The 25,308-nt window shown below is 46.6% G+C and overlaps 1 protein-coding gene and 1 long non-coding RNA gene across 3 annotated transcripts in view; one reads left to right on the top strand and one right to left on the bottom strand.

Moving 5' to 3' along the window:
* The window catches only part of UBE2I (ubiquitin conjugating enzyme E2 I), a 37,421-nt gene extending 27,886 nt beyond the window's left edge, over positions 1 to 9,535 (bottom strand). The window contains exon 1 of the mRNA XM_040356724.1: positions 9,375 to 9,535. The gene's annotated coding sequence lies outside the window, so the exon portion shown is untranslated. The remainder of the gene's footprint in view (positions 1 to 9,374) is intronic.
* Positions 9,536 to 9,754: 219 nt separating this feature from the next.
* Positions 9,755 to 19,864, top strand: LOC120943432. 2 transcript variants are annotated; one of them, XR_005750289.1, is made up of 3 exons: positions 9,755 to 9,995; positions 16,984 to 17,086; positions 19,753 to 19,864. It is a non-coding gene; the product is annotated as an uncharacterized LOC120943432 (long non-coding RNA). The 2 variants fall into 2 exon arrangements; XR_005750288.1 differs by lacking the exon at positions 9,755 to 9,995 and adding an exon at positions 14,943 to 15,047.
* The last annotated feature ends 5,444 nt before the right edge of the window (positions 19,865 to 25,308 follow it).

Raw genomic sequence — 25,308 nt, 5'->3', positions numbered from 1 at the left:
GGAAAGTATCAGGATTTTAGGATTTGTAGGACAGGGTTATGGAGATTTTGATTCATCTTGCAATAGTACTTTTGGAGGCCCTGTGGCCTTTGCTAGTCCCGAAAAACAGAACATACATGGCGGATGACTTTCTCCAGTCCTTAGTTCTTTCCAGGTAAGTCGAGGCCTCTCCAATCCATAAAATTTCTCTTTACTGTTGGAAACGTTTGCGTCAAAAGATTGAATGATGACTTTGGATCTGCGAAAACAGAGGCTACCATAGATAGAAAAGCAGGATCAGTTTTAAGGACCACCTTATCCATAAAAGGTAGAACAGTACAGCTCTAGGTAGGAGAGCGTTGAATTTTGCTTACTCTGCATGCCAACAACATAGCAACTAATAAAATATTTTTTTAGCACAATAAATTTTATTGAACATTCTTTCGATGGGCTCAAACTGAGGTAATAGAAATGCCAGCAATAAGGTCACAAGCCGGAAATTCTTTTGCAGGCGGTAGTCCAGACCGGTCTACGAATCTTAAAGGTTTTACTAGGGATTCTTCAATGTCAAGAAATTCAGATAAAGCCAAGATATGTACCTTCGGAGTGCCGATTGACAGGTTTTCATCCACTGTTGCTTGCAAAAAAATTATAGGATTGTGGAAAGAGAGGCTTGCTTCCCAGTTTGTTTTCATACTACCAAGAATGAAAGTTTTTGGAAATCTTTTCAGATACCCAAGGTAACCTTTTTTCTGCTGGCTAGTGGGGAGTCGGTCACCATATCTGACCCTTTACTTCTCAGAGGAATCCTCTCAATAGCCAAGCCTTAAAGGATTCATTTTTTTTTTACATGCAGATGTGGTCACTCACCCTTGCTGTAGGAGATTTTAAAGGTGAGTGAACCATGCCCTTTGAGGCCAGTGAAATGCTACAAGAATGGTGGTTGCCTTCAATGCTCCAATTTTAAAAATGACCTTCAGTATGAGGTTTGAATTAAACAGGAAAGTGATGAAAGAGGCCACCTCTGGAGCAAAAGCTTTCAAACCTATTGCCATGATTTTTTTTTTTTAAAGAAAAAATAAAAATAAAAAAAAGTTGAGCAAAAACCCTTAGGGACCTTGGCGTTGTAATGCAAAAAAAGATCTTCCTCTAGTATGCCTCTATGTATCTGTTATTCAACTTAAGACGTATGGCTATTTTTTCAGAATCATACCTACCTAGGTGAATGCAGCAATGGTCGAATGCTGCATCTGTCCCCCACCAGCTCGAAGGCCCCTTTCACACTGGCGTGGCGTCGGCGGTAAAGCGCCGCTATTTTTAGCAGCGTTTTACCGTCAATTTCGTGGCACTAGTCGGCCGCTAGCGGGTGCGCTTTTACCCCCGAATGAACTGCACTCCTGTGATCCATAGAAATAACTTCTCCTTTAATGTCTACTGATTTAGAGACCATTCTGTTTTAGGCCTTTTCTGCTCAGAAAAATCTGCCAGCAAAGACAGTATGCTTTTCTTCAGACGAGCCGGACGCATTACCTGCTAGTGCCATCAAGCAGCAAGATCAGGGACCCTCCCGCCTGTTGATCTATGCCATGGTTGTTGAATTGCCAGGTGTATCAGAACATGTCTGCCCGTTGTTCAGGTTCTGTCCCATATGCCCTGGGCTTCCTAGTCTCTAAACCACGCTCCCATTCACTGGCGTCATTGTTCTGATGGTGTATTGTGTCCATGGGTATCCCTGCCTTTATATCTTGTCTCTCAAAAACCAGCTCATGTAGCCCATGACTTAAGGGGGAATTTTGAACACACCATCCATTACTTTATTTTCTCCTCTCTGTAGAGTCCACTACATAGCTTAAGTGGCAGTCTAACTCATGCTTTCTCTTCATTTACCAACCAGCCAAGGTACTGAAATTGTTTCCAGGTTGCATGCTACTTCCTCAGTCGCCGAAAAGAAAGAAGTCGCATAGGTAAGGCACAATACCAAACCCCCGTAACCCTTTAGAGCATCTGCCAAAATTTGAGAGAGTTCTTGTTAAAGGGGGAGGGCAGAGTACAGAAAGTGAACTGAAATCTTTGGGCCTTTTATTGCCAATCCTAGGAATTGTTGATGGCTGTGTTGAATGGGTACATGAAGGTAAGCATCTTTGAGATCTAGTGTTGCTATGAAAACTCCAAGCTGCAAATATTACAGATCAAGTATATCAAATTCCATTTAAAAATTTGTACCTTCCCGTTTAATGGGTTGAGGTTTGGGATGCGTAGGATAAGAGTTTTCCCTGAAGGTTTTATCCTAGGAAATGTGCGAGTAAAACCTTCCCCGTCCTCTCTGGGAAGGCCAACAAAATCCCTTTGGAGAGCGAGAGAGCAGCACCAGGGAATTATAACTTGATGTTTAAGAATGTATTTGTCTGAATCTCTTTTGACCAAGGTGGACACGAAGATCAAGTCATTGGATTTCTTTGCAGTAGAAAGGCTTGAGCAGAAACTCCTTTCTATTTTTACCCTTTGTGAAAGACCACCTCTGTTTCCTTCTGCTACTTTTGTACTTGCCATTGAGCGCACAAAGTACTTCTGTTATTTGGTAATAAACCCTTTTTTTGGTCAGCAGACCTGTCCAGTACCGATCCCAATTCTGGTACAGAAAATAAACTTCAGAGAAAGGGATTGTACACAACTTGGATTTTTGATGTTGCATCTCCTGGAGGAGTTTATTAGGGCTGTGGACCTAGCCCTAATTGATACTGGCTCTTCTGAGGAGTCTGGAATAAGTGTCACAGCTTTATTCAGTGTTAATGTTCTCAATAGTTCTTCTCTGGCTTTTCCTACCTCTAGGTGAGATGTAAACTGGTTCAGCCAGAGCATTTTAATGCTGGCTATGTTTGAAGTCACAATGATCAGTTGAAAGTTCCCCACGCCTGCTTCCAAGGCCCTCTTTATCCATTGCATCTCTTAAAGCCTCAGTGTCAAAGGACAAGCAGAGATTTTTTTTATTTTATTTTTTTCAATATTTTAGAATAGGAAGCATCAATCTTTTTGTCCTCACCAAGAAGCCAAAATCTTCACTTTATAGCGGTAGGGGTGAACATCTTTTTCTGTGGCTCTGCCCACTCTTTAAAAATGATAGCCTTTAAGAATTGATGTACACTTTTAGGTTGTAAGCTCCTGTACATCTTGTCATGCAATAATTCAATATTCCTCTTTGATGCCTAAAGTGTTGGTAATGGCTTTCAGCATCTCCTTTGTGTCGAGGAGAAAAATTAACTTTTTTTCTTTGTATCCTCCCCCTGAGGACTCCACGTCCTCAGATTCTGGTTCCTCAGAATGCTCAGCCTCTTTCTGTATGGAGGGGTCTTCCCAGCTACGAGGGAATAGCCGATTGGCTGGGAGCATTTAACATAGGCATTACATCGGCAGACCTTGAACCATATTCCGTAATGAAAGAAAAGGTGGCCGACATTTTTTGACCAAAGACACTTTAGACCTTTAAAAACACCTTGCAATTCTTTTGCCACCAGTTTGTTTATGCACTTTTGATAGAGGTTTAGCCTAGCAAGCTGTCAACTTTGAATTGCATGAAGCACATACTTTAGGGTGTGTATGGGAGCCACTGCTAGTCTTCTGGGGCCTTGGCCAAAAAAACAAAATGACAAAAGGAACCAGTGAAGAAAAAACACTATACGTTCAGCTCCTAGAAACACCTGGTTTGGCAAGAGAAGAGGTTACCTCTGTTACCCTCTGGCATACCTTGGATCCATCTGCAGGGCGGGTGGTGTCCAACTTGAGTTTGTGCAAAAGCCATGCACCACCCCCTTTTAAATGTTCTGCCTTGGCTCCCCTCAATATGCAAGGTGGGTACATATCGGATGTTTCCCTTTGCCATTTGCCTCCCTCTTAGATGTTGTAATGCCATGTTCCCAGCTCAGCACACGTCCCGATCCCAAAATTTTGTAAGCCCAGCATCACTGGAACATGCAGTGTGGGTGGGCATTCACCATCTTGGTATGCCTGGCCAGAGAAAACAGTTGAAGATTTGGAGGCCTCCTTCAATATAGATGATCCCCGCAGAGCAGGCCAGTGTAAGGTCAATGTGACAGGAGCTGGGGAAGAGGCCATCGACCGGTCAGCAGGGGATGGTTGCATATCTCCCAATAGAGATGAAAACCTTGGAATCCCGAGGTAGGACGCAGTTTTCGGGGGTCCCCTATCTGCGCTTGTCTGGCAGCTAGGTGCCTTGAATGCTGGAAAGGGAGGCTCCTGAGAAAAAAAAAAAAAGAAACCCCAAACAGGTGATGTCCTGTCGGTGGAAACAAAAACGAAGGGACAAATGCGAGTGCCACATTTTATAATGGTGGGTGACGAGTTTCCCGTTCCAGTTGGAAGGAGCCCAATCTCAGTTGCTGCCCTGGAAGATGACTTGAGAGAGAAAAAAAAAAAAGTTAGAAATATGCAAATGCATGAAGGGGCCCCCAATTTGAGCTCTCTTTACGATACCGCTAGTAAAGGTAATGAATACAAATCACCACGAGCCCAAAGAGGAATGGTCAATGTAGATTGCTAACCAACACGGATATATTCATAGAAGTTTTTGGGGGCTTTGGGATAGGCAACTGTACCTTAATCTAAACCTAATTTTCTGGATGCAAATTACTGGCCAACACGGATCAGTTCTCTAGTGGGAAAAGGTCTAAAAGATCCACATTTCTAGAATTCCACAGCAAAGGCCATAAATCTCAAGAGCAGACAGATGAAACTGCAGTAGCAGAAATACATGCTATTAAAAGTTCTACTTTCGGTCCAGTGTAGAAAGCAGCTGACCAAGAGAGCTCCTTCCTGCAGACATGCCACTTGAAAAGAAAACCACCTTTAGGCACTACACTCAGTCACTCAGCTATAGCCAAGACACTGGAGAATCTTAAAGCAGAGTTCCACTCAAAAGTGAAACTTCTGCTCATCCGTCTCCTCCCTCCAGTGTCACATTTTGCACCTTTAAGGAGAGGAAACTGTACCTGCTTTTTGACAAGTCCCCCTTCTCTACTCCCAGAGATGGCACCATCCCTCAGACGTTCTCCCCCTCCACCAGGACAATTAGAAAGCACAGTGCATTTCACACATGCACAGTAGGGAACCGGCTGTGGAGGGCGAAAGGCTCCACTGACGTCTTCCCTTAATAGGAGTGGCAGTGCCCGACAGCCGATTCAAAAATCGACTGGGGTGCCGACATTGCAGGAAACCTGGACAGGCAAGTGTCCCAATATTAAAAGTCAGCAGCTACAGGATTTGTAGCAGTTGACTTAATTTTTTGTCAGGGGGTCAGAACACCTTTTTAAGAATCATTCCCAGAGAAAACCTTTACATGGGACTTCAGGAAACCATAGATATTGGTGGACCCAATACATTCTCCATCAAAAAATAAACCCAGAGGACCTTGGCCTGCATGGCCCCTTACAGTGGAGGGCTTACAGACTGGGCCTGCTACAGCCAGATCACAATACTCCACACATGATCATTTCCCACCATCTTTGAAAATAAAAGCAACCAGAGAGACCCGATCACCAATGACCACAAACTGGTGGTCATCCTGGATTACTCAGCTGAAGTGAGCAGACATGAATGGCCTTTGTTAGTGTATGACAGCTACTGGATACAATGGCCAGCATCTCAGAAGGATCTGGTCATCGGTTCCAGAAACCTCCTCACCTGTTTTACATAGTCTACCAGTGCGACTTTGCCACCTGCTGAGCCAAATGAAAATGAATGTGGCAGAGACCCTTTGGGAATCCCCTATCTTCCACAAAACATTCTTAAAACAGTGGACACCTACTAGTGATTACACAAATTGGCTGTTGCTCTACTACGACTATAAAATACATTGAAGGAGAAAAGTCCAACCTGAGCTTGTTTGGCTGGGCTTCTCCTATGGGTCACCAGAGTGCAATTCTTTATGCGCTCCTGTGACTCATTTTTCAGCACTGAAAATGTCACAGGAATCAGTCCAGCCACCGCGGCATGACAACAACATCAGGATCCGCCAGGTGCCTGGACTGATGCCAGTCTCAGCAACTCACTGAGAGCCTGAGACAGCCACTCCTTATTCCTCCACAGCTCAGTTCTCCAGTGAGCACGGGGGGGGGGGGCAGAGCAGAGAGCTGCTGACTGTAAGGCAGCAGCTCTCAGCTTCCTAAGCAGAGAGAACCGAGTCATCGGCAAGGTTCAATCGCTCAGTTATTAGTGCAGAGGCACTGAGGGACAGATGCTGCATCCACCTAGGTAAGTGTGATGGGTAAAAAAAATAAAACCACCTTCAATCAAGCGAATGATGTCAGTGCCACCGATGCCTCTTGAAATACATGATGTTCATATCCCAGGAGGCATTTGGAACCCTGCATATCACCCCCATTCACTAACAGAGGATGTTGAGGGCCTAGTGGCACATCATTGGGAGGCTGGGCCTTAACCTGGAAGTGCCAGGGCAGCCTTCCAATGATGTCACGTAGAAACATGTTGGCATTGGACCTGGGGGCTGCTGAGATGAGGATCTTAGGACGACAACACTGGATTCACTGTGTAGGCGGGTATATGCAATATGCACAGCCAAGCATCAGATAAACAGGGGGATTCCTCTTTCACAGCTCCATCTCTGTGCTGGGAGTGCAATCGTCACTGAAAGAAAATTGTCTGCACAGCATGTGGGCATTGAAGCCCACCCACAGGTGTTGTGCAGTCATAAAGGGGTTAATCCTGGTTGTGTTCATTTTCCTTATGTTAATGAATGGACATAAAAAATAAAAAAACACACTGTAGCAGGTTGGTTCCTCCTCTTCTCTTTTGGATTACCCGCCCTCCTTTAAATCCACACCTCTGCCTGCAACACATACACACCCCCCTGACATATACATACACCCCCCCCCCCCCCCTGACATATACACATACACCCACCCTCCGCCTACAAACTTGTCATTTGGCCATTCTTCATCATGGTACAGCCAAGAGAATAGATGACACGCATCTTCCTAATGCAACAGGAGGATCCCTATTCAGCACAGTACAGTCCTAACCAGAACAGTGAGTCCCAGAGGGAATCAGTCATTTTTGCATTGAAAGAGAGATGTAGAGTTCCGCTGTAATGCCATCCACTGATGGATTGGATAGATTGTGCTGGCTCACTATTATTCAGTCCACTTTTACACCAGTGTAATATTCCCTTAACTCCACATATCTGATTCTGCAGTCTTCATGCTGAAAATAGATCATCCCTGGAACACCAGATATGCCCACCTGACTCCCTCCCAACACAGACAACCTGCTGTACCTCCAGGGCAGCAAGTGAACATTCAAAGCCAACTAACTCTGGTGGCTGGAATTAGAAAGGATGCTGTAGAAGCAGGGGAGGATGTTTACACAGCTGGGGGACTCGCGGGCGGGCAGCGCACCCGATGCTGGGGGACTCGCGGGCGGGCAGCGCACCCGATGCTGGGGGACTCGCGGGCGGGCAGCGCACCCGATGCTGGGGGACTCGCGGGCGGGCAGCGCACCCGATGCTGGGGGACTCGCGGGCGGGCAGCGCACCCGATGCTGGGGGACTCGCGGGCGGGCAGCGCACCCGATGCTGGAGGGCAGTGCAGGTAATGTCAGGGGGTTCAGAGTGGGCAGGGCACCCAATGTCAGGGGGTTCAGAGTGGGCAGGGCACCCAATGTCAGGGGGTTCAGCGTGGGCAGGGCACCCAATGTCAGGGGGTTCAGCGTGGGCAGGGCACCCAATGTCAGGGGGTTCAGCGTGGGCAGGGCACCCAATGTCAGGGGGTTCAGCGTGGGCAGGGCACCCAATGTCAGGGGGTTCAGCGTGGGCAGGGCACCCAATGTCAGGGGGTTCAGCGTGGGCAGGGCACCCAATGTCAGGGGGTTCAGCGTGGGCAGGGCACCCAATGTCAGGGGGTTCAGCGTGGGCAGGGCACCCAATGTCAGGGGGTTCAGCGTGGGCAGGGCACCCAATGTCAGGGGGTTCAGCGTGGGCAGGGCACCCAATGTCAGGGGGTTCAGCGTGGGCAGGGCACCCAATGTCAGGGGGTTCAGCGTGGGCAGGGCACCCAATGTCAGGGGTTCAGAGGGGGCAGGGCACCCAATGTCAGGGGTTCAGAGTAGGTAATGTTGGGTGTTCAGGAAAGGCAGTGCACCCAATGTTGGGTGGGCAGTGCACCCAATTATGAGGGTTCATGATGGGCAGTGCACCCAATGTTGGGTGGGCAGTGCACCCAATTATGAGGGTTCATGATGGGTAGTGCACCCAATGTTGGGTGGGCAATGCATGTGATGTTGGGTGTTTAGGATGGGCAGTGCATCCAATGTTGGGTGGGCAGTGCAGGTAATGTTAAAGGATCAGGATAGGCAGTGCATCCAATGTTGGGTGGGCAGTGCAATTGTCAGGTGGGCAGTGCAGGTGATGTTGGGTGGGCAGTGCGGGTGATGTTGGGTGGGCAGTGCAGGTGATGTTGGGTGGGCAGTGCAATTGTCAGTGCAGGTGATGTTGGGTGGGCAGTGCGGGTGATGTTGGGTGGGCAGTGCAGGTGATGTTGGGTGGGCAGTGCAGGTGATGTTGGGTGGGCAGTGCAGGTGATGTTGGGTGGGCAGTGCAGGTGATGTTGGGTGGGCAGTGCAGGTGATGTTGGGTGGGCAGTGCAGGTGATGTTGGGTGGGCAGTGCAGGTGATGTTGGGTGTTTAGGATGGGCAGTGCACCCAATGTTGGGTGGGCAGTGCAGGTAATGTTAAAGGATCAGGATAGGCAGTGCATCCAATGTTGGGTGGGCAGTGCAATTGTCAGGTGGGCAGTGCAGGTGATGTTGGGTGGGCAGTGCAGGTGATGTTGGGTGGGCAGTGCAGGTGATGTTGGGTGGGCAGTGCAGGTGATGTTGGGTGTTTAGGATGGGCAGTGCACCCAATGTTGGGTGGGCAGTGCAGGTAATGTTAAAGGATCAGGATAGGCAGTGCATCCAATGTTGGGTGGGCAGTGCAATTGTCAGGTGGGCAGTGCAGGTGATGTTGGGTGGGCAGTGCAGGTGATGTTGGGTGGGCAGTGCAGGTGATGTTGGGTGGGCAGTGCAGGTGATGTTGGGTGGGCAGTGCAGGTGATGTTGGGTGGGCAGTGCATGCTCCCTGTCCCTCCATAGGAATGAATGGGAAGAGTGAGTGTACATCGGCGCCCTCCTCCTCCTCCTCACATGCAGGAACCGGTGGAGGAGGTCCCTGCTCAGCACTGACAGCAGGACCGGGCGGAGGACTGGCTGCTCCGAGTCACGATGCGGCCTCCTCCCCTCTCCGTCCCCGCAGTGCCCCGGGGGGAGGAGGGAGAGCGGAACCCGGCTGCACCCCCTCACTACCCTTGTGGCCCCCGGGGGCCCCTCACCTGATACAGCTTCACCCCCTGACAATCCGGGCTCGGCGGCGCTCTCTGCTCTTTGTCTCGGGACAAAGCCGCTAAAGTTTCCCTCCTGAAGCCGCGCTGATCCTGACCCAGACTAAATAGGACCTCATGTCACAAGGACCCCGCGCCGGGGCTGCCCTCACTCATGCCTGACAAAAGGGAGTAACAGGAAAACCCCGCCAGGAGTGGGGGAGGGGCGCCCCGTCCTGACAGGGTCCTGAATTTTTATACAAATAAAACAATTGCCGGATATATTACATTGAGTTTTCACTCTCCTCACCTAACACACCTCAGAGCCCGTCCCCTGCGAGTATAACGGCACAGAGTTCACTCTACACTTCACCACAATTTCTCCCCGGCACATTCCCTGACATATAATAAATGGTGAATTGATATCATATTACAACATCCACCAACTATTTATATTTCATCCCGGTTACAATTTTTTTTTAAATCCGCTCAGGCATATCCTTAGACAGCTACACACTTAAAGGAGCCGCTTCTTAAAAATTAGGGACCGTCTGCCAAGCGACAGTCGGGATGAGGTAGCAGGCCGCAAGGAATGTGTAGCAAGTCACCGGGGGCGGCTCGCAGCAGAAAACCGTGAGTGGAGGGCATATATGGAGAGAGCTGGCGTTCAGTTATCGATATCTATCGAAGGAAAGCTCCGAGGACACGGGTCGGGAGACACCCCGCGGCCGAGGCCTAAAACTGCTGAGGGTTTCCCTCCTCTGGTCGGGAGGCACCGGGCGCGGGAGCGCAGAGAGCCCTCCGCTCATTGGTGCAGACGGCTAGGATTGGGCGGGGACAGCAAATCTACGCCAATCAAAAGCGGCGTTGCAGAGGTTGGAGAGAGCCGAAGAGAGCAGTGCAGATGGTCCCTAACTTTTGTTTCACAGAAATAGATGTGTGAGTTTAATGTCTGCGGGTTTCACAGACACACCTGATAGGACCAGGGACACAATGTTATTCCAGACTACAGCCACACCTCTGTCATAAATATAAACTATACCAGTTATTCAACCAGAAATAAAAGTGTTATCAACAGGCACTCACAGTCCATGGCTCATTGTCCTAGTTCAGCTTGGTGCATGAAAGCAGACATCTGATTGGGTGCTGGAGGCATCTTTTCATTTTTATGCAGCAGCCGAAATGTATTTGGCCCCATGTGCACAGGATGGGTTTTATTATTCCCCTGGACCCCTGTGCACCAGAGGAGGATAAAGCGGCGTAAACTGCGCCCAAAGACGCGTTTTCCAAACATGTTTAGGTGCGTCTAGCGCTTGGCCGTTCTATTATTTTATTGGCCAGAATATTCATTTAATTTGGCCATTGAAATGAATAAACACCACTAAAGCACTAAACACGCCTAGCGATAAAGTGCGTTTTAGAATGGCAGGCATTTTTTGTTTTTGCGACCAAACGCTCCTCTCCGGAATGAGAAATGAGCCTCAACCACTTCAATATCGCACGCCGTCATCTGACGTCCTTGACTTTGTGCGGGGATATCTGAATGGTGGGTGCAGCTGCAGGCATCATTCAGACATCACTATTTTCAGGCGGCGATTTTGTTCACGATAAGAATGAACAGTTCTGTTGCCTGATCGCTCTTACAGGTGACGGGATGTCCCACCGCCACCCGGTGCTTCTCCAGGCTCTCCTAGATGGTCACCAGTCATCTCTATGACCATCGGAGGCCCAGGCACGACAATATGATGTCATGCCCGGGCCCTCGGATGTAAACAAAGCCCCGATCGCGGCTGTCAGCATGAGATCAGTGATTTTTTTTTCCGATCTCATGCTTTCCAGGCTAGAGGAGAGATGTGGGGTCTTATTGACCCTGCATCTCTTCATAAAGAGGACCTGTCACGATAGATTGCTATTACAAGGGATGTTTACATCTGGATCAATCGGACCAAAGTAGTGCAGGAACCTTTTTCAATGTTGGACCAACACAAGTTAGGAAGGCTCTCATAAGGAACCATTGATTTTTACATGTCATGCGACCTGTGCTCTTGAAGTTGGAGCACATGTTAGACCAGTGTGAACTGGGCCTAAGTGTGTGAGGTAAGGGTGGACTCCTCATGTAAGGGTGGACTCCTCATGTAAGGGTGGACTCCTCATGTAAGGGTGGACTCCTCATGTAAGGGTGGACTCCTCATGTAAGGGTGGACTCCTCATGTAAGGGTGGACTCCTCATGTAAGGGTGGACTCCTCATGTAAGGGTGGACTCCTCATGTAAGGGTGGACTCCTCATGTAAGGGTGGACTCCTCATGTAAGGGTGGACTCCTCATGTAAGGGTGGACTCCTCATGTAAGGGTGGACTCCTCATGTACGGGTGGACTCTCATGTACGGGTGGACTCTCATGTACGGGTGGACTCCTCATGTAAGGGTGGACTCCCATGTAAGGGTGGACTCCTCATGTAAGGGTGGACTCCTCATGTAAGGGTGGACTCCTCATGTAAGGATGGACTCCCATGTAAGGGTGGACTCCTCATGTAAGGGTGGACTCCTCATGTAAGGGTGGACTCCTCATGTAAGGGTGGACTCCTCATGTAAGGGTGGACTCCTCATGTATGGGTGGACTCTCATGTATGGGTGGACTCTCATGTATGGGTGGACTCTCATGTATGGGTGGACTCTCATGTATGGGTGGACTCCTCATGTAAGGGCGGACTCCGGACTCCTCATGTACGGGTGGACTCCTCATGTACGGGTGGACTCCTCATGTACGGGTGGACTCCTCATGTACGGGTGGACTCCTCATGTACGGGTGGACTCCTCATGTACGGGTGGACTCCTCATGTACGGGTGGACTCCTCATTTAAGGGTGGACTCTCATCTAAGGGGGGACTCTCATCTAAGGGGGACTCTCATGTAAGGGCAGAAATGTAATGAAGGACTCTGAGATAAAGGGGGACTCTTATGGGATCAATGTAAGGGCATCAATGTAAGGGTGGACTCCTCATGTATGGGTGGACTCCTCATGTATGGGTGGACTCCTCATGTATGGGTGGACTCCTCATGTATGGGTGGACTCCTCATGTATGGGTGGACTCCTCATGTATGGGTGGACTCCTCATGTATGGGTGGACTCTCATCTAAGGGGGGACTCTCATGTAAGGGCAGAAATGTAATGAAGGACTCTGAGATAAAGGGGGACCCTTATGGGATCTCTGTTGTAATATGGGCTCTGATGAAAGGGCATCAATGTAAGGGAGGACTCTGATATGGACTCTTTTTTTAAAGCTGGGGTTCACCCTGTTAAAAAAAAAAAAAAAAGTTTTTTTTTTTTATTAGACCATTACTTTCGGCATCGTAGCGCGAGCTACGGTATGCCGGTCCTAAATTTTTAATCCCCATACTCACAGTGCTATCGATGATTGAAGAATCCGGGGAATGGGCGTTCCTATGGTGAGAGAAGGTGATTGACGGCCGGCCCTGGCACGTCACGCTTCTCCGGAAATAGCCGAAATAGGCTTGGCTCTTCACGGCGCCTGCGCATAGCCTGTGCGCAGGCGCTGTGAATAGCCGAGACCTACTCCGGCTGTCTTCGGGGAGCGTGACGTGCCAGAGCCGGCCGTCAATCACCTTCTCTCACCATAGGAACGCCCATTCCCCGCGGGAGTCGGATTCTTCAATCATCGATAGCACTGTGAGTACGGGGATTAAAAATTTAAGACCGGCATACCGTAGCTCGCGCTACGATGCCGAAAGTAATGGAATAATGAGGTGAAGGAGGGTGAACTACCGCTTTAAGGGTGACTCTAATGGAAATGTTGTTGTCATGGGGACTGATGTATTCAAAGTGATAAAGAATGGCGCCACCTTAAAAGAAAAAAAGGGGCTTCCTGAGGACGCACAGAGTGCGAAATGCGTAGAGACCACGCAACCCTACACGCTACTTGTGGAACGCACACTCTGTAGGCAAGCTCCAAAGTCTCTTTTTGTTGATGCTTTTAAAGCCCCTATAAATGTAAGTGCAATATATTCTCTGCTTTTATTTCCCTATTGGAATAAAACATTGCACCATGATTACATTATGTTTTTGGGTTTGTGGTTTGCATCACCTATGAGGCGGGATTCACACCTATGCATTTTTAGTGCTTTTTGCATCTTGCAGGTTTGCACTACAGTTCATTTAACATGGTTTCCTATGGAACACGTTCTGTAGTGCAAATCTGCAAAAAGAACTAAAACTGCCTAGGTGTGAATCCAGCCTTAAAGACCCGGCGTAATTCTATGAAGAGTGATTGAGACCTTCAGAGGTCACCTTTATATGGGGAGTGAGCGTTCTTCTCATGTGGTGGAGCTCTTGTTTGAAAAGCTCTCATCACCCTCTTCAAAGGCATTGTGTTTGGAGGATTTTCCGTGCAATGAACTGATTATCACTTGACACACGATTTGTATGGAGGCTTTTGTTTTTTGCCATTTGATTCCTCTTTTTAGCACATGGTGTAAAATACTTGTTTATTCACAGTGATTTGGTGTACAATCCTGGTGAACAATTTGAGTGTTTATTTTTTTATTTTTACTTCTTTGCACAGCATATTATTTTATGAGGAGTAGCACCTCTTTCTTCCTATTTATCTATGGGGACTCTGATGTAAGGGCAGGGATGTAAGAGAGGATTCTGATGTAAGGGCAGGGATGTAGGGGAGGACTCTGATGTAAGAACAGGAATGTAAAGGAGGATTCTGATGTAAGGGCAGAGATGTAGGGGAGGATTCTGATGTAAGGGTGTAAGGACAGGGATGTAAGGGAGGACTCTGATGTAAGGGCAGAGATGTAGAGGAGGATTCTGATGTAGGGGCGGACTCTGATGAAGAGCAGATATGTAAGGGCGGACTCTGATGTAAGGATAGAGATGTGAGGGCGGACTCTGATGTAAGGGCAGAGATGTAGGGGAGGACTCTGATGTAAGGGCAGGGATGTAGGGGAGGACACTGATGTAAGGGAGGAATCTGATGTAAGGGCAGGGATGTAAGGGAGGAATCTGATGTAAGGGCAGAGATTTAGGGGAGGACTCTGATGTAAGGGCGGACTCTGATGAAGAGCAGAGATGTAAGGGCAGACCCTGATTTAAGGGCGGACTCTGATGTAAGGGTAGAGATTAAGGGCGGACTCTGATGTAAGGGCGATCTCTGATGAAGAGCAGAGATGTAAGGGAGGACTCTGATGTAAGGGCAGGGATGTAAGGGAGGACTCTGATGTAAGAAATCGTGTGTCTTGGTTGCCATGTTTAGGGTGCCATTATGTCATACCACATTCTGTATATTGTCAAAGATTGTCACCTTTTAAATTGTGTTAATCTCAAAAGTAAACATTTTTGGGGATGTTCCTTAATCTTTCGCACACTTCCCTGCTTTTCCTCGCCCTTCTCCCTTTTTGTGAAACTGCAGGATCTTCATGTGATTTCTCACCCTTTTCTTGTTTTCCCCCTGTGTGGTGTTTCCTTTACTTTGTACCCACCATACTCTTTACTTTTCCAGACAACAATGGGTGTTGGTTTCCTATCCATGATTATTTATGGGAGGAGCCCAGGGAGCCTTAGGTGCTACTTATATCACTTCTGGGACTTGTTCACATTCTGGCTTTTCTCCTCTCACATGCACTTCATGTCTTAGAGCCTGTCTCTGTGCGATGTCACCAGGTAACTGTCTGTGATTTCCTCTGTCACCCAGACTGCACACCTTCTTCTTTTCCTTCGGGGGATTGCATCATATTCATGCCATTTTTTTTTATTACACACACACACATATATATATATATTCCCTATTAAGAACTCTATGCACCGTTTACTTAATACACATATCACTCACCTTTTTATAATTTTCATTTACTTTTTACAGCCCCAATTTAGCCTTTGCGATCACACATGCTCACTCATATACCACAGCCTGATGCACGTCCTTTGGAGGGGTTTCCTGTTGGGCTGTCTGCCTCCTAATATACAATCTCAGCTCCCAGAAAAGATGTTCCCCCCCCCCACATGGGGGATACCCATGGCCCTTAGTACCGTATCAATTGCACATGGATACCCTGCAAGTATTATATAGGGTGTTTAACCCCCTTTTTGTGTGGGGTGTGTGTTTATTTTATTTTTTATTTTTTTTCCACACTTGTGACCCAGGGGGTCTCCAAACTGCAGCCCGAGGGCCAGATGTGGCCCTTTGCTAGCCTATATGCGGCCCTTGGGGCACTATTCCTTCCACTGACACCAACAAGGGGGCACTATTTCTTCTACTGATATCAATGATGTGATACTATTCCTCCTACTGATAGGGGCCCTACTTCTCCCCCTACTGACCCCCAACCCTGAGGCCACGTTTATTCTTACTGGTGCTGGGCCCAGGACATTTTCTGCACCCCCCGGCCACAATCCAGCCCTTTCTAAAGTCTGAAGGACAATAAAGTGGCCCTTTGTTTGAAAAGTTTGGAGACCCCTGTATTAGACAAACTAGAAATGCATAATATATCATTAGAGATATCTTGCACATACTCAGCTAGATTCACGTACAGCCGCCTATCTTTAGGTCGGCGTAGCGCATCCCATTTGCACTACGCCGACGTAACATAGTGAGGCAAGTACAGTATTCACAAAGCACTTGCCTCCTAAGTTACGTCGGCGTAGTGCAAATGGCCCGGCGTAACCCCGCCTAATTCAAAATACCTTTACCTTAGTGCAGTCCTCCTTCACTTACCTCATCCTTCCATTTTGCTTTTAAATGTCCTTATTTCTTCTGAGAAATCATCACTTCCTGTTCTTCTGTCTGTAACTACACACAGTAATGTGAGGCTTTCTCTCCGGTGTGGAGTGTCATGCTCACCCCTCCCTTGGACTACAGGAGAGTCAGGACGCTCTCTATGTTGCAGATAGACAAAGGAGCTGTGTGTTAGTGGGCGTCCTGACTCTCCTGTTGTCCAAGGGAGGGGGCGAGCACGACACTCCACACCAGGGAGAAAGCCTTGCATTACTGTGTGGAGTTACAGACAGAAGAACAGGAAGTGAGGATTTCGCAGAAGAAATAAGGACATTTAAAAGCAAAATGGAAGGATGAGGTAAGTGAAGGAGGACTGCACTAAGGTAAAGGAAGCTATTTAGGAAAAAAAAAAGTGTACCTTTACAACCCCTTTAAGCCTCGTACACACGATCGGATTTTCCGATGGGAATTGTGTAATGACAGGTTGCTGGCAGAAAATCCGACCGTTTGTACGCTCCATCGGACAATTGTCAGATTTTCCACTGACAAATGATGGATGGCAGGCTTTAAAATTTTCCGATTGTGTGTACACAAGTCCGTCGCGCAAAAGTAAAAATGCGCATGCTCGGAAGTGATGCTCACATAACACGACATTAGCAAAAGGTGCCCAAAGGGTGGCGCTAAAGAGCTGAAAAAAAAACGTAGTTTCATGTTTGTTGGCCGACAATTGTGTGCTGTTTGTATGCACGACAAAATCATGGCCAACGCCCTTCAGACAAAAGGCCTACGCTTTGTCTGCGGAAAATCCAATCTTGTGTATCGGGCTTTAGATGTGATGGCTGTATTTTCCTTTTTTAAGGTTTTCTTTCTTCTATTTTCATCTAGTGATCAAGCCAGCAAGTCTGTTTGTTTGTTTTTCAAAAGTACAAGCTCTCCAGCAGAATGTATCTGTATACATGGAGACAAACTATCTACCGTTGGCAGGGTGGTAAGCTGCAATAGATTACATTTTTGGGTTTAATACAGATTAAAATTTTAATAACTGAATGTGCACTTCAATGCCCTGAGATGCTGTATACACGTTTTCACATTCCGCACTGTATATATGAACCGGTTCCTTAGGGGTGTGTGTGGGGGAGGGGGGGTATAGAATAACATAATTTTGGCAACCTAAGTGACTTGTAGAAATCTTCTTTAAGGCTCTGTTTCCACTACTGAGTTGTGCGACTTGACACATGTGAAGTCGCATGACAAGTCAAAACCCATATATTTCAATGTAGGGCTGCACGATTCTGGTCAAAATGAGAATCACAATTCTTTTGCTTAGACAAAAGATCACGATTCTCAAAAATTTAATGCCAGAACCCCCCCCCAAAAAATAATAAATAAACCTGTGATTTATCTGAAAATATGAATATATAAAAAAAGAGACCAGTGATATGTCTATAATGTTAAAGATCATATAACTCCTATGAAAAAAGAAGAATAAAAGTTTGATTCTGATTTTTTTCATAGGAGTTATATGGTCTTTAACATTATAGACATATCACCGGTCTCTTTTTTTTTTTTTTTTTTTTTTTTATAGATCAGAAGCAGTACTGCCAGCAACCATTGGGTGGCGCATGGATACACACAGTTGTACAGAACTGTGAGAAGGTTTAATACATCAGGAGCAGCACCGCCGGCAACCACTGGGTGGCGCATGGATACAAACTACTGTTGTGAGAGAAGCTCAGGCATCTATCCAGCGGCGCAGGCTGCTGACGTCGGTTTCGATATCGGCGGCATTTGCGTTCCACGCTGGTTACGTGGAACCAGCGGTGAACACAGAAGAATCGCGGGTCATCCCACGGGGAGATCGCGGGCGGGGAGAATCGAGATCGCGATTCTCTCCGCGATTAATCGTGCAGTTCTATTTCAATGGTCCCCGTTCTAATTGGTGCGACTCAAGTGCACTACTTTCTTCCGACTTCAGTGTGACTTTGTCACATGGTTTTAACTGGTCGCATGACAACGCATCACAAATCGCATTGCAAAGTCGCATTGTAAATCACACGACTTTTTGGTTGCAATAGTGGAAACAGAACCTAAATGAACCTTTTTCCCTTCTAGAGAAACCTGGTGGTTATCAGAATAGGAATTGTACAGCTTTTCTGGAAATATTACGGTTGGCGCTTGTTTATACCATGTGTGTTGCTCTGCAGAGATCAAAGCAGGTGCAACGCAAGGTGACCTAGAAAACAATTATTTTCTGTGTTCCTTGCTCATACCTATATTGGGCATCATGATGTTTTGTAACTTTTCAATAGTTTCAAAAAAATTGGACACCCCTGTGTGCATCGGTCCTTAAGGAAAAAGTGTTCTGTATCTTTGGTGAGCTCATATTTTTAGTATTTAACCACTTGACCTCCGGAAAATATGCACTGTCACTGTACTTGTACCTCTCAACATTCTGAGATGGGAATGAGGGACACCTATTGGCAAAAGTATGTAGACATAGGACACATCCCCTGCCATGCCCCCTTAAAGGGGAATTGTACAAAAAAAATGATTGGTTAAACCCCACAAGTTTTTTATTTTTTATCATTTTCAGTTTTGAAGAAACACACTCCAGTCCATGTAACATGGTTTCCTAAGGATGTAGCTCACATCTGTGCATTTTATGGAAAGGGCCAGGGACTTTCTTTTGGTTCCATAGACTTCACACAGAGTGCGGGAATGAAATGGTGCAAGTTCATCTGAATGCAGTGTCGCACCGATAAGGACTGCCATTGCCAGGGGCGTACCTAGAGTATTTGGCACCTGGGGCAGATCCTATATCTAGCACCCCCCCCCCCACCACCACCTTAAAATGTAAAAACACCCCACTGTGCCCCCTGCATACCTCTGTATCATTCAATATATTTTGTCACTACTGTGTACCCCCTCTCCACAACTGGACCCCTTTACATTGCACAGCACCCTGCATTACTGGACCCCTTTAAATTGCACAGCACCTTGCACAGCACCTTGCACCTCTGGACGCCTGCATGTTACACAGACCCCCCCCCCCCCCCCACAGTCCCATTATGTACCTCAGATGATCACAGCACTAGTGGACTGGTCCGGTTCTCCCCTCCCCCTGTGTCGACATAAAGGAGGAGGGGAAAGGCGGCTTCACTCTGCTCAGAGCCGTGACTATGGAGAGAAGGGGATCTGACGTGTCGGGTGTCGCACACAATTCGGTGCGGCTCGCACCCCAACGCGACCCCCCCCCCCCGCAAAACCATGCCCCTACCTCAGGTTCTCTCTGCTGTGTTGAGCCTTACGCGCCGCCGCCTAAACCCACCCGCTGTCTCAAGTTCAACCCGCCCACTCACCCCCGCTGTCTCCGCTTCAGTTGTGGGGGGGGGGGGTGCTGTCTAAACCCGCCCACTATCTAAACCCAACCACTCACTATCTCCGCTTCAGTGGGGGGACGCCTGCCTGACACCCCCCAGCGTGTGGCCCCCCACTTAGTACGCCACTGGCCATTGCTGCCAATTTTACATGTCAAATCGCACCAATGTGAACCAGGGCAAAAGGTTTAGCACTGGGAAACCCTTTTTGATGGTTTTGTACGATTTTTCTAATTGATTCTTCTATTTTTCGTATGATTTTTCTGATCGTGTACAGGCCTCAATTGCTCTCTATTAAGGCCCGTGATGTCCCCTGAAGCTTGGCACAGCAGAGATTTGATCAACCTTTATTTCAGAAGGTACTTTTTTTTTATATTTTTTTTTTTTATTACCAGTTGAAGACCTAGTGTGTATGAAGTACATTTAAAATAAAAGAAGAAAAAACTTGCCAGAACCTGCTCATTGTCCACCACTGGTTTCAAAGTATTTAGGCTTGTTTTATGTGTAAATCAAAGCAGCCTCACAAGTGGAGAAAACCGTTCCCACTTATCCCAATCACCTTGTCTCTAATTTAATTATTTTTTGCCACACACTCAAAAGTATTGTGACACGTGCCTTTACACACACATGAACTTTAAAGCGGTGGTTCACCCTAATTTACAAGTTCTGCTTGTTAAAAACGTCTGCCATGGTACACAATGTGTTCGATTATTTAATTTTTTTAATCGGCCTCCTTACCTTAAACGAGGCCCTTTTGTGAGCTGTCACTCACTATTCCCCGCGGGAGTGGGCGTGGTTTTAGAATATCCCCCATCAGCGCTCCCTCCTGGGAGCGTCTCCTGAGAATTCCAGGAGACACGCTGTGTCGAAATCCCGCGATATCTCGCGGGTCACGTGACGTCTGGCGGGTCATGTGACTTCGCCAGCGTGTCAGGATTCGCCGCATCCCGGAAGAAGAACGAGCAGGGCTTCACAGTGCCCACAGTAAAGATGGTAACGTCCATCTTAGGATTTTATAAAAGATCGTTTTATTGCGATTACCACTGCAGCGGGCTGAAAGACTGGGACAGATGAGCTTTTACCTACACAAGGTAAGAGCGCCAGAAAACTTAAAAAAAAATTAAACCCGCGGAACCCCCGCTTTAACCACTTAAGCCCCGAGCCTGTTTTTCAGATTCGGCATTTACAAGACTAAAACATTTTTTTTTGCTAGAAAATTACTTAAAACCCCCAAAAATTATATATATTTTTTTTTCTAACACCCTAGAGAATAAAATGGCGGTCATCGCAATACTTTTTGTCACACCGTATTTGCGCAGCGGTCTTGCAAGCGCACTTTTTTTGGAAAAAATTCACTTTTTTTAATTAAAAAATAATACAACAATAAATTTGGCCCAATTTTTTTATATATTGTGAAAGATAATGTTACGCCGAGTAAAATGATACCCAACATGTCACTCTTTAAAATTGCGCCCGCTCGTGGCATGGTGTGAAACATTTACCCTTAAAAATCTCGATAGGCGACGTTTAAAAAATTCTATAGGTTGCATTTTTTGAGCTACAGAGTAGCTCTAGGGCTATAATTATTGCTCTCGCTCTAACGATCCCGGGCGAAACCTCACTTGTGTGGTTTGAATACCGTTTTCATATGCGGGCGCTACTTGCGTATGCGTTCGCTTATGCGCGCAAGCTCGTCGGGACGGGGCGCTTTAAAAAATTTTTTTTTGGGGTTTTCTTATTTATTTTTATTAATTTTATTATTTTTTACACTGAAATAAAAAAAAAATAATAATTATCACTTTTATTCCTATTACAAGGAATGTAAACATCCCTTGTAATAGAAAAAAGCATGACAGGTCCTCTTAAATATGAGATCTGGGGTCAAAAAGACCTCAGATATCATAATTAGACTTTAATGCAAGAAAAAAAAAAAAAAAAAGGAAAATTTGTCATTTAAAAAATGACACCAAAAAAATTGTCTCTTTTAAGACGCTGGGCAGGACTGACGTTTTGACGTCACTTCCGCCCAGCAGAGCTATGAGGACGGGTGGGGGCCATCTTGCCCTCACTCAAGTCCTCACACACAAGGCGGCAGCATCCGATCTCCTCCGCCGCTACCGACGGCTCCGGTAAGCGGCGGAAGAGCGGCGGGAGCCCTCTCCCGCCACCAATAACGGCGATCTTGCGGCGAATCCGCCGCGGAGACCGCCATTATCGTTCACACGGCCGCCCACTGTAAAGCTGGATACCTCGGTTGTGGCAGCAGCTGCTGCCGTTACCGAGATATTCAGCTTTAAAAACAGGACGTACATTTACAGTGGGTGGTCGGTAAGTGGTTAATGACATTCCAGTCTTAAAGAGGAGGTTCACCCTAAAATTCAAGTTTGTTTCATCCATACCATTACCCATCGTTCATGTACAATCCGCCTTTTTTTTTTTTATCTGTTTCCTTACCTTGATTTGGCAGCATTTTGTCTTCCTCCTGGAACCTTTCCGCGCGGTAGTTTAGTTTTCCCCGATCAGCACAATGTCTCCTGGGAGTGATGTGTCGAGACTCCCAGGAGATGCGCTGTAGCGTAATCTCGCGGGTCACGTGACTCGGCAAGCCGGTCATGTGACCAGGGCGGATCCTAATTTGCCATTTTAGCTGAGGGAACACAAGTGTAAATGCCTGCTGGGCTTCAGAGTGCCCACACTGAAGATGGAAACGTCCATCTACTAATTTTAAAAGAATCGTTTGCGGGCCAAACACAATGCGGGCGGCTATAACAGTGGGACACACACGAGTGGTTGTTTCCACAAGGTAAGAGCGCCCGAGGGATTAAAAAAAAAAAAACCCGCGGAACCCCCGCTTTAAGCCCCGTACAAACGGTCGGACTTTTTGCCAACAAACTTCAAAATTAGCGAGTTTTCAAAAAATCCGACCGTGTGTACGCTCCATCGGACAAACTTTTTCGATTTTCATCGGACAAAAGTTCGCTCTGCAAGCGGACACGCTTTCCGGCAACAAAAGTCAGATTGGTGCCTAGTCCGACCGTGTGTACAGCAAGCCATCGGACTTTTGTACAAAGTGAAAATACGCATGCCCAGAACCAATGTTAAAATCAACCAACAATAGCAGAAGTTGACCAAAGGGTGGCAGAAAAGAGCAGAAAAAACATGTGATGTTGGGAAAGTTTGCAGAAAAGTCAGAGCGTGTGTATGCTGTGGGTGTGCCCGGCCAACTCCCTTTGGACAAAAATCCAAGGAACCGTTTGTTTGAAGTCTGATCGTGTGTATGAGGCTTTAGTCTGTAGGGTTCAATATTGAGTTGGTCCACCCTTTGTAGCTATAACAGCTTCAACTCTTCTGGAAAGGCTGTCCACAGGGTTTAGGAGTGTGTCTATGGGAATGTTTGACCATTCTTCCAGAAGCGCATTTGTGAGGTCAGGCACTGATGTTTGACGAGAAGGCCTGGCTCAGTCTCTGCTCATCCCAAAGGTGTTCTTTCGGGTTGAGGTCAGGACTCTGTGCAGGCCAGTTAAGTTCCTCCACCCCAAACTCGCTCATCCGTGTCTTTTTGTGCACTGGTCCAAATTGGTGGAGGGGGGATTATGATGTGGGGATGTTTTTTCAGGGATTGGGCTTGCCCCCTTAGTTCCAGTGAAGAGAACTCTTAAGGCGTCAGCTTACCAAGACAGTTTGAACAATTTCATGCTCCCAACTTTGCGGGAACAGTTTGGAGATGGCCTCTTCTGTGTTGTGTTTTTTTTTTTTTTTTTTTTTTGTGATGTGGAAACACGCAACAGTGCTTAGCGGCAGGCCTTTTACTGACACTTTTTTTTATTTTTACCTCCAGTAGTTAATTGTAAATAGTTGTGTGGTGATTACATATTATACAAAAGATTGGCATGTGGCATTAATAAACATCAACAGATTTCAGGTGTGCCCCACCAGGCAGCCCCTAACCATGGACAATGTGCCTGGCTGCTGATTTAATCTTCCCACCCCTGAGCTCAGTGCAGTGATTGGTCCTAAATTGGCACTGATTAGCTAAAATGATGGGCACGAATAGCTGCCCCTTGTTGACACCAATATTTAGCACGGGTTGGCACTGATGGGCAGCACTGATTGGCACTGTTGGGCAGTACATTTTTGCCACTGATTGGCAGCACTGATAGGCCGCATGGTTGGGTACTAATAGGTGGCACTGATGGACTCTGAATGGCAGCATTTATGGGCACTGATAGGTAGTACTGATGGGGGAGAGGGGGAGTTTCACATTTAGCAGATAGTGAGACTTGCAGGAGCCGCTCAGTGTGTGTGTGTGATACTTTCAGATAATGTAACTGCTTACTGGGAGAAAGACCAGCTGTCACAACTCGGCCACAATGTCTGGGATGGGCGGGATCAAGCAGCAATCAAACACCAGCCAATGATTAGGCTACTTAAGAAAGTGGGCAGAGCCACATGTAATTAGCCGCCCGCACAGACCCCATCCCATTGGCTGTTTGGTCCCGCCCACCCCTGACATTACCGCTGAGTTTTGACAGCTGGTCTTTCTCTCTGCAAGCAGTTACATTATCTGACAATTCACACACTGAGCGGCTCTGACAAGCCTCACCATCTGCTGCCTGTGAAACTGTTTAACAGGCAGTACTGGATACACACTCTTTGGATGTAGCATTTCGGGGAAGAGCTCGGGAGACAGCTCAGGGTGATTGTGGTGTGCCCAGGCACACCCCATGCGCAAGCCTATGTATGTAAAAAAAAAATATTTGTGTTTTGTATTGCATTAAAAGATACAAAATGTAAAGTGCCTCTATTTTTTATTGTTTTTTTACTGTTTATTGTATCAGTAATGTCATTTTTGGGGTCACTATAAAAGAAATGACAGAATAAAATTGCACTTTTTCTGTTATCGTTGAGGATTTTTATTCATGTTTTTAGAAAATACAATGCACAACAATCCAGTACTCAAGCAGGTATTATACTTATCACAATGTTGTCAATATTAAGGTTAAAGAAAAATACCAAAACACATCTGATACTTTTAATGATTATTTTAAAGGGGGAGATTTACTAAAACTGGTTCACACAGAATCTGATGAAAAGTACTAGGAAGGAACTAGGGCCGATGCAACTAATCAATTTTGACAATAGTTAACCATTTTCATAATCTATTAATCGGCCAGACGATTAATTGACCTGCATACAGAATGCATTATTTGTTTTACATATCAGGAAATACAGTGATTTGTGGAAGTATTGCTGAGCCCATGCAGTGATATCTTCACAGAATCATGCCTGTTTTTTAATGCAGTGTTGTCCAAGAGCCTGAAGATCACATGCATCAAATATGGCATTTCGGCCTTCTCGACAGAGATTTCTACGGTTTCTCTGAATCTTTTGATATTATGTACTGTAGATGATGATATATTTAAAGTCTTTGCAATTTTTTACTTTGAGGAACACTATTCTGAAATTGTTTGACAATTTTCGGATGCAGCTTGTCACAGAATGGTGAACCTCTGCCCATCTTTACTTCAGAGACACTCTGGGTTATTTACTAAAGGCAAATCCACTTTGCACTTGAAAGTGCACTTGGAAGTGCAGTTGCTGCAGATCTGAGAGGGACATGCAAGGACAATAAAAAAAAAACTGCATTTTAGCTTGCACATGATTGGGTAATAAAATCAGTAGAGCTTCCCCTCATTTCAGATCTACCCCTCAGATTTACAGCAACTGCACTTTCAGTGAAATTTCAAGTGCACTTTGCACTTGTAGTTTGCACTTGTATTACAAAGTGGATTTGCCTTTCGTAAATGACCCCCCTCTGACTCCAAGATGCTCT

The sequence above is a fragment of the Rana temporaria genome, chromosome 6 (assembly GCF_905171775.1).
Source record: "Rana temporaria chromosome 6, aRanTem1.1, whole genome shotgun sequence".
In the NCBI taxonomy this organism is placed as follows: Eukaryota; Metazoa; Chordata; class Amphibia; order Anura; family Ranidae; genus Rana; species Rana temporaria.
This window is presented reverse-complemented; position numbering and strand designations above follow the sequence as displayed.